The sequence below is a fragment of the Phascolarctos cinereus genome, unplaced genomic scaffold, assembly GCF_003287225.1.
Source record: "Phascolarctos cinereus isolate Bilbo 61053 unplaced genomic scaffold, phaCin_HiC Scaffold_9;HRSCAF=440, whole genome shotgun sequence".
Classification (NCBI taxonomy): domain Eukaryota; kingdom Metazoa; phylum Chordata; class Mammalia; order Diprotodontia; family Phascolarctidae; genus Phascolarctos; species Phascolarctos cinereus.
This window is the reverse complement of record NW_027556402.1, coordinates 142,241,275-142,253,668: the sequence shown is the minus strand read 5'-3', so window position 1 is coordinate 142,253,668 and position 12,394 is coordinate 142,241,275. Positions and strand designations below refer to the sequence as shown.

The 12,394-nt window shown below is 36.3% G+C and overlaps 1 long non-coding RNA gene across 2 annotated transcripts; it reads right to left on the bottom strand.

Moving 5' to 3' along the window:
• Positions 1-448: 448 nt before the first annotated feature.
• On the bottom strand, positions 449-12,186 carry LOC110217464 (uncharacterized). 2 transcript variants are annotated; one of them, XR_002327047.2, is made up of 2 exons: positions 11,897-12,186; positions 449-5,392 (listed from the first exon to the last, which is right to left on the bottom strand). It is a non-coding gene; the product is annotated as an uncharacterized LOC110217464 (long non-coding RNA). The 2 variants fall into 2 exon arrangements; XR_002327048.2 differs by having other exon boundaries at positions 449-5,389.
• Between the last annotated feature and the right edge of the window lie 208 nt (positions 12,187-12,394).

Here is a 12,394-nt window from a genome sequence, read left to right as displayed (position 1 = left end):
CTTGGATCAAGTCCTGTTTCTGATACGTAACATGTTACTTAATCTCTCAGTTCTTTGGGCAACTCTTCAAGATTTAAGTTGCAGAGAAGGTACCAATCTGCTGGTAAGAGGAATTTCCTTATCTGAGAGTTAAAATATAACAACAAAATCAGTATTATTTACCATAACTAGCCTATATAAATGAAAATTATAAATAAATGCAGTAAACCTCAATTTAATATAAACTAGCCAATGGAAAACTTTGCATTTCTCTGTTATTGTATTTCTGTTTATTTTTTGTGATGTTTATTTTTTAAAGAATAAGCTCATATCAGATAATTATTTTTAAACCATCAATAGGATATAGTTTGAGATAGTAGGAGAACATAGGATTCAAAATATAGGATTTAGAGATCCAGTCCAATCTTCTTATCTTGCAATTGAGGTAAATGAGGCCCAGACAAATGACTGTGTTTTACTTTATTAATTTATTTTGGTTTATCAACAATCACTTCCATAAGCTTTCGAGTTTTAAATGTTTCTCCCCCTCCCTTCCCAAGTCCGGCATGCAATCTGATATTAGCTATACATATATATACATATACATTCCTATTAAACACATTTTCACATTAGTGATGTTGTAAGGGAGAATTAGAACCAGTAGGAGGAACCACAAGAATGAGGAAACAAAACACAACAGAAGAAAAAAAAAAGAGTAAATAGTATGCTTTGATCTGCATTCAAACTCCATACTTCTTTCTTTGGACTTGGATAGCATTTTCCATCATGAGGCCTTTGGAGATGTATTAGATCTTTGCATTGCTGAGAAGGGTTAAGTCTATCAATAGTAGTCATTGCACAACATGGGTGTTACTGTGTACAACATTCTCCTGGTTCTGCTCACTTCACTTAGCATCAGTCCATATGAGTCTTTCCAGGTTTTTCTGAAGTCTGCCTGCTCATCATTTCTTATAGCATAATAGTATTCCATTACATTCATAATACCACAACTTGTTCAGCCATTCCACAATTGATGGGCACCCCCTCACTTTCCAATTTTTTGCACCACAAAAGAGCTGCTATAAATATTTTTTGTACATGTGGGTCCTTTTCCCAGATAAATGACTTTTCCAAAGTAATATGGATAAATAAGTAGCAGAGCTGGGATGTCTTTTAGGGAGTCCACATTCAGCCTAACTTTTCAAATCTTGTTTAATTCCTATAATTTTAATTCCAACTTTCAATGATGTCTTGTCTGATGAAACTTCATCATGAGACCTTTCTTCTGTAATTAGGGAGAGTAAAAGATTTTCATTACTTTACAATGACTACTCTGACAGAGAACATTCATGCATTTTAGAATGTTCTTTAAGTATAAAGATTGTGGCCAAAAAAGAGTTTTATGTTAAGTACATCCTTTGAAACTTGAATAGATCTTTGATCTTATTAATACAGGTACTCATTCCAAAGATGCTAATCACATTCCATCTATGTTTGACTAGCTTATGACTCAGGCCCATGTTTTCCTGTAAATCTGTCCTGATTGTTCACTTGAAATGTTGACGTCCTTTCTCTTGACATTTTGTTATTGTGTGAATACCAACCAATAGAGCACATGGACTATCCATCTATTTTTCTCTCTGTTCTCAGAACACTTCATTTTTTCTTGACAAACATTTATGTTATGACATACTTTCTGCTACTTCTGCATTATTCCTGAGTTGTTATGAATGTCCTCTTCACTATCTTTCAGTTAATCCTCAACTTCAAATTTCTTAAGTATATGCTAAACAGAAACTAAAATTAACCACAATATCCCATCCCCAGAGCATTAGGATTAAACAAGTTTTTAGGCAGCTTATTGCCTAACATATCACTATTACTGCCATAAATAGTACACTTATTAGATGTCCCTTAACTATTTGCCATCCCCATTTACTTCATTCCAAAACATTGGCCAGAGTCAAAAGTATTAAGAAGAAATAGAGGAAGAGGGTCTCTGATCTGTAGGTTAGTTTAACTGTGTATATACATATAAAATAAGCAGGACTTCCCATATGGTGGCAGAATCATTGATTGTTATGGGAAGATGTGTTGAGATACAATGAAAATCTTTCCTGAAGCCCACAGAAAAGCATTTTTATTATTCTACTGCATTAAGTCAGTCTTATGTTCACTTGTCAGTGAGGGGGACAGAAAATGATGTAGCAGTTCTTTTGATTTTTAATTGAAAGGTATCATTCTTGCTATTCTTTGTAGGTAAGTTTCTTATGACTGCAAGTATCTGGCAAAAAAAGAATCATTCTTCAATTTACCTGGTCAAGGCACTATTTTTTTATACTTTTTTAAAGAAGCTCAGAAGAATGTGAAGTTACAAATACACTAATTCTTTCCTTAAAGTAATTTTTTGATACTTCTGCATGGTGTACTAGAAAGAACACTGGACTGGGAAATTTGGCACCTGGGTTTGTGCACCAGCCACACAACTAGTTGTTATTTTTTTTTAATAAATCAATCAATATCTATATTTCTGAGTTGCTTTATCTATAAAATTAGCAAGTTGAATCACACGCTTCTCAAGATTTCTTCCAATATTAAATTTTATGAGCATTGTGGTTACATGAAACCTACACAAAGGTTTCAGATGTGTGACATAATGTCTTCCCTTGCAGCCATTCAGTATTCTGTGATTGGCCGTCTCAGGTTTATCTCCCACTACTCCATTTTCCGTATTTCCATTTTTGTTGTAGAAAACTAGACTATGCTTCATCCTAATTTCTACCTTTGTGAGTGTTGACCCCCATACCTAGAATTCATTCCTCAGCCATTTCTATCTGTTGATTTTTCTCACATCCAACTCACACGCCATCCTTTCCATAGATCTGTCTCCCATTTTCCTCATCCATAAGTTGAAATTTCACTTCACTTAGCATCTTAATATATTTATATATTTCCCCCCTCCAACCCTCTACCAATAGGCTCCTTGAGGACAGAAACTATTTCTTTTAAAATATTTTTATTAAAATTAAATCTTTTTATTGTATTTTATATTATAATCTATTTATTATTCCCATATAAAATATTTGTTGAGTTGTTGAATTGAGATGAGTCTTTCATCTATCTGTTTATACTTTTATGATAGTATACATAGTATACAATATAAATACTTATCAAGTTAACTTTTGAGTCCAAATGCTTGAAATTAGTAAAGCATTTATTGTTCTTATTAGTTGAGTGAAGGTTAGGCAAGTTTTCTGATTACAAATTATAAGACGGAGAGAGCAAGAGTGAGAGAGAGAGAGAGAGAGAGAGAGAGAGAGAGAGAGAGAGAGAGAGAGAGAGAGAGAGAGAGGATGTTTGGGATGGGGCTTGATTGAATAGCTATAGTTGTGGTAACAGTAATGATGCTGAGTCTAATGGTATTAAAGATTAATGAATTAAAAATGTGAAACACTTACTATGTACCATGTACTACAGTAAGTGCTTGGAATAAAAATATAGTAGAGAGGTAGTCCCAACATCAAGGAAACTGCATTCCAATGGGGAAGATGATGCATACCCATTTTACAGGCAATAATAGTATTAGTTTTAATAATGTGCCCAAAGTAAGAGGTAGAAGGTAGGGGAAGGTGGGGAAAGTCCTTAGGACCCATGGTAAAATGATTGGAGTTGGTGGCTAGATGAGATATGAAATATAGTCTGGAGCCAGCTTTATACAGTGGGTTAAGAATGTTTTAATCATCTACTCACTCAGTAATCAGTGTATCTCAGACCAGGGCGGGAGTTTCAAAACTGAGTAGATTAACTTCCCTAGAGCCTACTAGGTGTCTCTCCCTCTATGTCTTGTCAACAGATCAAGATTTTCTTCAATATTTTAAGAATAGTAATTTCATGACTATGGGTGCTTCCTCTAACACTCTTTTGAGAGAATGAAATTCTTTTATGTTGTAGTAAAGAGTATTTATGAGATACCATAAGCAAAACTATAATCTCCTGGTGGCATAATCTTTAATACAAAAGAATCTCTTTAATAAGGAGGCATCCTCAGATGCTAGACTTTGACTCCAGTCTCTCCATACCCTAGACCAGGGGTTCTTAAGTCTCTCTCTCTCTCTCTCTCCCGCCTTCCCTCCCTCCTTCCTTCTCAGATAAACACACATAGAATAATAGAGAGTACACACACACACACACACACACACACACACACACACACACACACTTATGCAGAGAGAGTAAACATATTCATGTACATATATATACACACATTGAGTGTGTTCATGTGTGTATGTGCACATGCTAAGCATATATTATGCAATATACATATATATGAAGGGAATGTACATATTTGCTATTTCTTTGAATAAAGTCTCTGTAATTAAATATTGCAGAATGGTGGGGAGTGGGTGACAAGCGGAGTAGTGGGTCCAGGGTTTTTAGTACCACGGTAACAATGATCATCATCATCATAATGATGGTAATAATTGATATGTAGTGCATTATAGTTTTCAAAGGGCTTTTGATTACACTAAATTTACAAACTGCTTCACCAAGAAAAAAAGATTTTTTCACAATATAGTCACTTTTTAACCATTTGTTACTTTAATAAATGAACACCTAAGAGGTCCAATGATAGATAAAGGGGCTTATGATCTTGGGCAGGAAAAACAAGTCTTTATTTTCATTAAGATTTAATTGAAATTTAACATTTCCTTCAATTATTAAAATATTCTGAGGAGTCCATAGCCTTCAGCAGTCTGCCAAAATGGTCTATAACAAGCACACACACACAAACATACACACACACACATTCATTGAGGTCAGGGTTTGTCTTTTTCCTCTTTTTGTATCCTCAGTGCTTAGCACAGTGCTTGGTGCAGAGAAGGTCCATAATGAATGCTTATTGACTAACAACATGTAAAAGTTAAGAATTCCTGGTTTAAACAAAGAAAGGAATCACTTATAGTACAGCTTCTGCTTCATTGTTGTTGTTGTTCAGTCATTCAGGCATATCCACCCCTTTGTTACCCCATGGACCATAGCATGCTGTGCCCTTCTAAACTATCTCTCAAAGTGTATACAAGTTCATGTGTGTTGTTTTTGTTTCATGACACTATCCATACATTTTTTTCCTTTCCCGTCCCCTTTTTCCTTTTGCCCTCAGTCTTTTCCAGCATCAGAGTCTTTTCCAATGAGTCTCAACTTCTCATTATGTGGCCAGAGGATTTAAGCTTCAACTTCAATATTTGACCTTCCAGTGAATGGCCTGAATTAATTTCGTTAAGTATAGAATGATTTGACCTCTTTTCTGTATAAGGAACTCTCAAAAGTCTTCTCTAGGACCACAATTCAATAGCATCAGTTCGGTGGCATTCAGATTTCCTTATAGTCCACATCTCATAGATACCCATTGCTACTGGAAAAACAAAACAAAACAAAACATAGTTTTGACTATATAGACCTTTGTCAGCAAGGTAATGTCTCTTCATTTTAGTATGCTCTCTAGATTTGCCATATTATTCCTTCCAAGGAGCAAGCATTTTTTAATTTCACTGATTAATTCTACATGGCATATCTCATAGTTTCATTGAAGCCCTTCTGCCATAACAAGGTAATAATTGAAGGCCAAGGGAGAGGGAGGAGTTAGTGCTTCCTTAGGTATCATTTTTGACCCTCATTTGAAAATATCAATATATCTTAAATTGCTAAACATGAAAGACTAAAGCCTTAAAATTTAATTATTTTCATTGTTAAATTAGAAACAACACAATGTAATCAAAAGTTTTGCCTTATGAGAAAATTATTATAGAGTATCTCTCACAAGGAACGTTATGTATGCTGTGAGACCTACTTGTTCTCATTTTGAGCCCTCTAACGTTACCTCCAAACCAAGAAGCCCCATCTCTGAAGCCTTTAATAAGAACAAGTGAAATTTTAAAATATAATACCCAATATCTGGGGTGAAAAAAGACAGAAAGAAAGTGCTTTTATTATTCTATTATACCAATGTCTCTCTTTGAAGCAGAGGGGCCTAGTGGGAATAGCTATGAACAGTGACCAGAAGGCAAAACAGGACTCTACTTACCCTCTCTCTATTGACTGTATTTATTAAGACTGAAATTATTCATGGCATACTTCTCTTTTCTTAGTACCACAGAATTGTATTTCTTTCATCATTATTTAATATTACAAATCCTTTATAGACTCATGAAGTTGAGATGAAAAATAATGCCAGAGGGGATAAAGAAGAGATTGTCCTATTAATGTGAACTTATTATCATCTTCTGTCATTCACTGTAAAACTAAGTCTTGTATTTAGCTCTCAGAAATTAGGGGAGATATGCTGGGAATGAATATATTTTGAATGGTTTTGAATTTGTGAAAGGATTAGAAACAATGAATACCACAGCTAAGGTAGTTAAATTTTTAGATTGTGTAACACTTATCTCTAAGATACCTTTGGCAAGGAAGATTATTTAGAGATGGGAAATGGAGGTATAACACTGCTTAACAATCACTGGCAATATCTTAACTCCTGACACCAAGATGTCTTCTAGGTGATCAAAAATGCATAAGTGTTATATTTATTTACCTATTCTTTGGCTTAGTAAAGGCAAGAGAATAGTGCATCCCAATGAGTTATACCAGTTGGGTAGAGGAAGCAAATTCCTGTTAATAGGGCAGGATTCTTTCCCTCTACATTTGAAAGTGTTTCGCTTCATAGAAAAAAAAAAAAAGGCTGTGGAGAAGGGTAGGCATCAATGTAATTCAATCTTTGACCTTGGTTTTTGCTTCTGGGAGCCAAGATGGTGGAATAAAAAGGTAGTTGCTCTCACACTCCCCTATCAACCTCTGAAAACCCAGAAAATATCACCCCAGAAAAAAAAAAGACAGGAACAACTGAACTAGAAGATAGACGGGGAACAGCAGTGCAGCAGCCCAGCAAACGGGTCTCCTAGTGCCTCAGCAAAAACAAGAGAAGCAGCACTACAAACGGCACCAGACAGATAAGTACCCTGCAGCATTCATCTGAAAGGAGCTGAAGAAAGCAACCTAGAGTCTACCTAAATTCCCAGCCTTGCTTATTCCAAGCCAACACCAGGTAAGCTGTCAGAACCCTACAGCCTCCAACTGTCAACCAGAAGGAGATCCTGAAGCCCAGGTGGTAGAGCAGGCAAACGCCAACACCTGGATATCCGAGTGCCTCAGTGAGGGCAGTGAAACTGGTGGAAACCAGCTCAGAAAACCACCAGATGCCTCGGCATTATACCTCAAAGGAATCTCCCAGTGCATTAGTAGAAATGAGGGAGGCAGCACTGCAAGGGCCCCCAGGCAGATAAACACCCTGCAGCACCCATCTAAAAGAAGCTGAAGAAAGCTGAAAGAAAGGAAAAGCAGGCAACCTAGAATTGCCTGAAAGTCCCAGCCTTGCTGGTTCCAGCCCAACATGAGGTAAGCTGCCAGAAACCTACAGCCTCCAACTGCCAACGTAAGAGTCTCCAGCACACAAAGCCAGTGACCAAGACCTAGGCTCCCAACACAAGAAGCTTGGGTCAGTGCCCTCTGTCACCCAGCAGGAGAGCTCAATCTTTTTAAAGGCCAGGGAATAAATAAACCATGAGTAAAAAGAAATGTACCATAGACTCATATTATGAGAAGAGTGAAGATCAAGACAGAAATTCTGAAGAGGACAACATTGTCAACAAACCCACATCTGCAACATCGAAAAGGAATATGAACTGGTCTGAAGCCCAAAAAGCCTTCTTAGAAGAGCTCAACAAGGATTTTAAAATTCTAATAAGAGAGGTAGTAGAGTCTTTAAAAAACACAATTGGCAAACTGGAAAAAAAAAGTACACTGAAGAAAACAAATCCCTTAAAAATGCAATTGGCGGATTGGAGAAGGAAGTACAAAAGATAACAGAAGAAAACAATATGTTAAAAACTAGAATTGGACAAATGGAAACTAATGACTCTATGACAGAGAAAGAATAAGTCAAACAGAAACAAAAAAAAAAGAAAAAAATAGATGAAAACATAACATGCCTCATTGGTAAAATAACCAACCTGGAAAATTGATCCAGGAGAGACAATTTAAAAATTATTGGATTACCTGAAAATCATGATGAAAAAAAGAGCCTGGACAGCATCTTTCAGGAAACCATAAAGGAAAACTGCCCTGAAGTCCTAGAACCAGAAGGCAAAATAACCATAGAAAGAATACACCACTCACCACCTGAAAGAGATCCCAAATTGACAATGCCAAGGAATATAATAGCAAAATTCCAAAATTACCAGATGAAAGAGAAGGTGCTGCAAGCAGCCAGAAAGAAACAGTTTAAATAACCACAGTCAAGATTACATAGGACCTTGCAGCTTCTACATTAAAAGACCGCAGGGTGTAGAACATGATATTCCATAAGGCAAAAGAGCTTGGATTGCAGCCAAGGATCAACTGCTGAGCAAAAATGAGCATGATTTTTCAAGGGAGGAGATGGATATTCAATGAAATAGGAGACTTCCAAACCTTCCTCATAAAAAGACTAGAGCTCAACAAAAAATTTGATCTTCAAGTACGAGATTCAAGAAAGACATATAAAAAGGTAAATGGGACAGAAAGGTAAAATATGTTGCTAATAAGGGTGGACCGTTTACATCCCTACAAGGGAAGATGACACTTACAACTCTTGAGAACTGTATTGTTGTTATATCATGTTAAAAGAATATACATAAAGGTGGTGGATATTAGTTGACTTTGATGTAATGATAAAAAGCAAAATCTAATCAAGTGGGTTAAATGGATCCGAGTAAGTGGATTAGTCTGATCTCAGACAATGTACTGAGAAAGGAGGAGGCAGAGAAGGGTAAATTACATTACAGGAAAAGTGAGAAACTCCTATTACACCAGAGATAAAAAAGGGCGGGGGATGAGCATTGTTTGAACCTTACTCTCATCCGATTTGGCTCAAGAAGGGAATAACATAAGCAGTTATGTATAGAAATCTAACTTGTCCTATAGGCAGTAGGAGGGAAAAGGGGAAAGAAAAGGGAGGGGAGGGAAGGAACAGTAAGGGTAAAGGGGAAGAAAAGGGAAAGAGATAATAGAAGGGAGGAGAGACTGAAGGAGGCAGTGGTCAAAAGCAAAACACTAGTGAGATGGGGAAAGGAGAAAGGAGAAAGAAAAGCTAAACAGGTGTAAAAAGGATGGATAAAAAGACACAGGTAGTAATCATAACTGTGAATGTGAATGGGATAAACTCTCCCATAAAATGGAAGTGGATAGCAGAACAGACTAAAAACCATAATCCTACAATATGTTGTTAACATTAAAACAGTTAAGTATGATACACCTCTGAAGAAAACTGAATGGGGACATCTCCAGAGGTCTAGTGATGGAAAATGCTATCCACATCCAAAGAAAGAACTGTGGAAGTTGAATTGATTTTTTTTTCTCTTCTGTTGAGTTTTGTATCCTCTTTCTGATGGCTCCTTCTATTGGTTTTAATTTTTACTTACAGCTTCATTAATGTGAAAATATGTTTACTAAGAATGTAAATGTATAGCCTATATGAGATTGTGCTCTGTCTTGGGGAGAGTGTTGGGGAGGAAGGGGGACACAAATTTTAAATGCAAAAGCATATGAAAGTGATTGTTGATAAATCAAAATAAATTAATAAAATAAATTTCAAAAAAAAAAAGAATCTTTGACCTTGGGATGGAGAAAATACCATAATATTTTGCTTGCATTTTGTACAGTGAAAGAACAGACTTCGCATCCTACCAAGAAGATATTTGACAAGAAAAATATGACCTGATTAGAAAGGAAGTAGTGGGTGAACAATTAGATGAAGAATTTTGGAAACAGATAAAAATGCTGGTACAGAGGCATATTAGCATAGTTATGGATACTTCAAATGTCTGGACATCTTCTAGAAGTCTCTTTCTGCCAGAAACAGAGCAGCTGATAAATTCTTGCCTTGTCTTAATGAAAATTTCATTCTTTGAAAAGAGGAGGAAATGGTAAGTGGAACTGATATTGTAACCATGATTCAGATATGCATAAAGTAACTGTTGAACATGAAATAATGGGTCAACTTACATAACACTATCTTAGAAGTCATAACAAAGGATGAGAAAGTTAGGCATAAGCTGATACATACCCTGCTTTTTAGGATTTAATATTTATCAAGGAGTTCAGAAAAAGTGTAATTATCCATCGGTTAAAATATCTAGAGAAGTCGGTGTAATGGTGATGGTAGGCTACTAAGAATCAAATTATGGATGCACAACTATAAATAATTATGATAAAGAGGAAAAGGAGGGAAAAGTCAGAAGAAATCATTGTGGCCACACAGAGAACTCATCAGCCAATAATTTAAGACCACAGTTAATAACATGCATTATTGTATTTAGTTCTTGATGTCAAATTTCAAGAAAGAAACTGATAAACTAGAATACATGTAGAAAAGGGCTCTAGCTCCTAGCCCTCCCTCTCATGTGATGCCATGATTAGAAATGATATTAAAGAAACAGATTTTATTTTCCCACATATCTAAGGTTAGCATTTATAGACAAGTGTGACAGGCACAACATAGCTAAAATTCCAACTTTTCTCAGAAAAAAACACATCAGAACTTTATGTTTCTCCCCATTTTTATCTCTATGACACTTGCAGGTATTTATTCTGTCTTTTCCTAATGTTTCTCAAATAAATTTTCAGGATGTGCTGACCAAATTGTTTAATCTCTTTATAATATTACTGGCAAAGTCCTGGTCATGCTCACTGGAAACTTGGGGGAGAAAACCTGTCCGTTATCCTGGTTACAGTCTTACTGACCCTGCATGACTCAGATGCCTCACTTGGCCTCTGAGTTATGAACAAATCCCTTCTAATATGACATTCCTATGGCCTTCTGGTGAATTACCTCTCTATTCATGCTGATGTCTACTGAGTTCTACTTCTTTATCCCTATGTTTCCTGTGGTCCACATCTGCATTTGGGATAAAATGCTTGCAAAAATGATAATTATGAAGCCAGATAATCCTACAAATGAGCTACAGTTAATGAGATTTTCTAAAAATACAGAGCTTTGCAGATATAAGTTGGAGTAATTAATAAGAAACAAGTGTGATCTCTTAGGGTCAGGGATGGAAAAAGAGGAATACTACCAAGAGAATGAGGACAAGAAGAGTAACAGAAAGACTGTGCAATGTCTTAAAGCTGTGCCAAGATAATTTAATTCCACGAGAGTGTGTACTTGCAACTCATACAAACTCTTCATAGTTTGTGCACCTGAGATTCGTTCACATCTGCATTGGTACAAGGATAGAGCAGTATCTGTAAAAAAAATTGCTCAGTGTATCATAGTAGCTAGCAATGCTTTCTCTTTTGAAGTGGAGTGGGGTGAAAGGGTTACAGAAGGGGAACATGGTAAATCTTTACAGGAAAAATTCTTTTGTCTTCTTGAGTTTCCTTTCTAATTAGTCATTTGCTGCTAAGTTTAAGATACCCAATACTTGACATTTAAGTTGTTATTCATGGTTATGAAGCTCTCGCCCTTTCTGTCTTTATTTATATCTCAGTATCTTTCTGTACTTTACTTTCCCTCTTTCTCTCTCTGTCTCTATCATTATCTCTCTCTCTCTCTCTCTCTCTCTCTCTCTCTCTCTCTCTCTCTCTCTCTCTCTCTCTCTCTCTCTCTCTCTCTCTCTCTCTCTCTCTCTCTCTCTCTCTCTCTCTCTCTTTCTCACCCAGAGTTGTAGAGAGATTTCAGACAGAGGCTGGACAACTAAAACCCATCCTTACTCTCCCTACCTTTGGAAAAAAAAACAGTTATTCATAAACATGGCAGAGCTAGGCTTGGAAGAGAACAGATGGTGAGATATAAGCCATGAGAGCGTTTGAGAAGAATTGAACTGACCTTCTTGATAGGCTTTCAAGACTTGTCACTCAGAAGATGTTTCTCTTAATGCTTGGCTCTTGAGTCTTCTTCTTATTTGCCATTCAATCTTCATAACAATTTCATGAGGTTAGGCAGAGCAGGGATGATTATCACTATTATACAGATCTGGAGACTAATACTGAGGAAGGTGAAGTCATAGGCTGAATCATACAGCTAGCTGGTGGCAGAGCCAGGGGTTGAATCTAGGTTTTCTTTTGTGAAATCCAGTTATCTTGTTTATTACAGCCTCCCTAAGAAAAAATTAAACCAGAAAACTCATCAGGGGAGCATTCTTGTGTAAGGCTGTTCTCTGGATGTCCCACTTTTTCAAAAACAAACTCAGCCTAATTGCAATGGTCAATTTAGGATCAAAATCCATTAATAAGTTACAACAGAGAGGATTTAGGTTTTATTTTTATTAAAAAGAAATGGAATCAGGCCACTCTCCTCTCAGTATAGATGTGGGGTGCTGTAAGT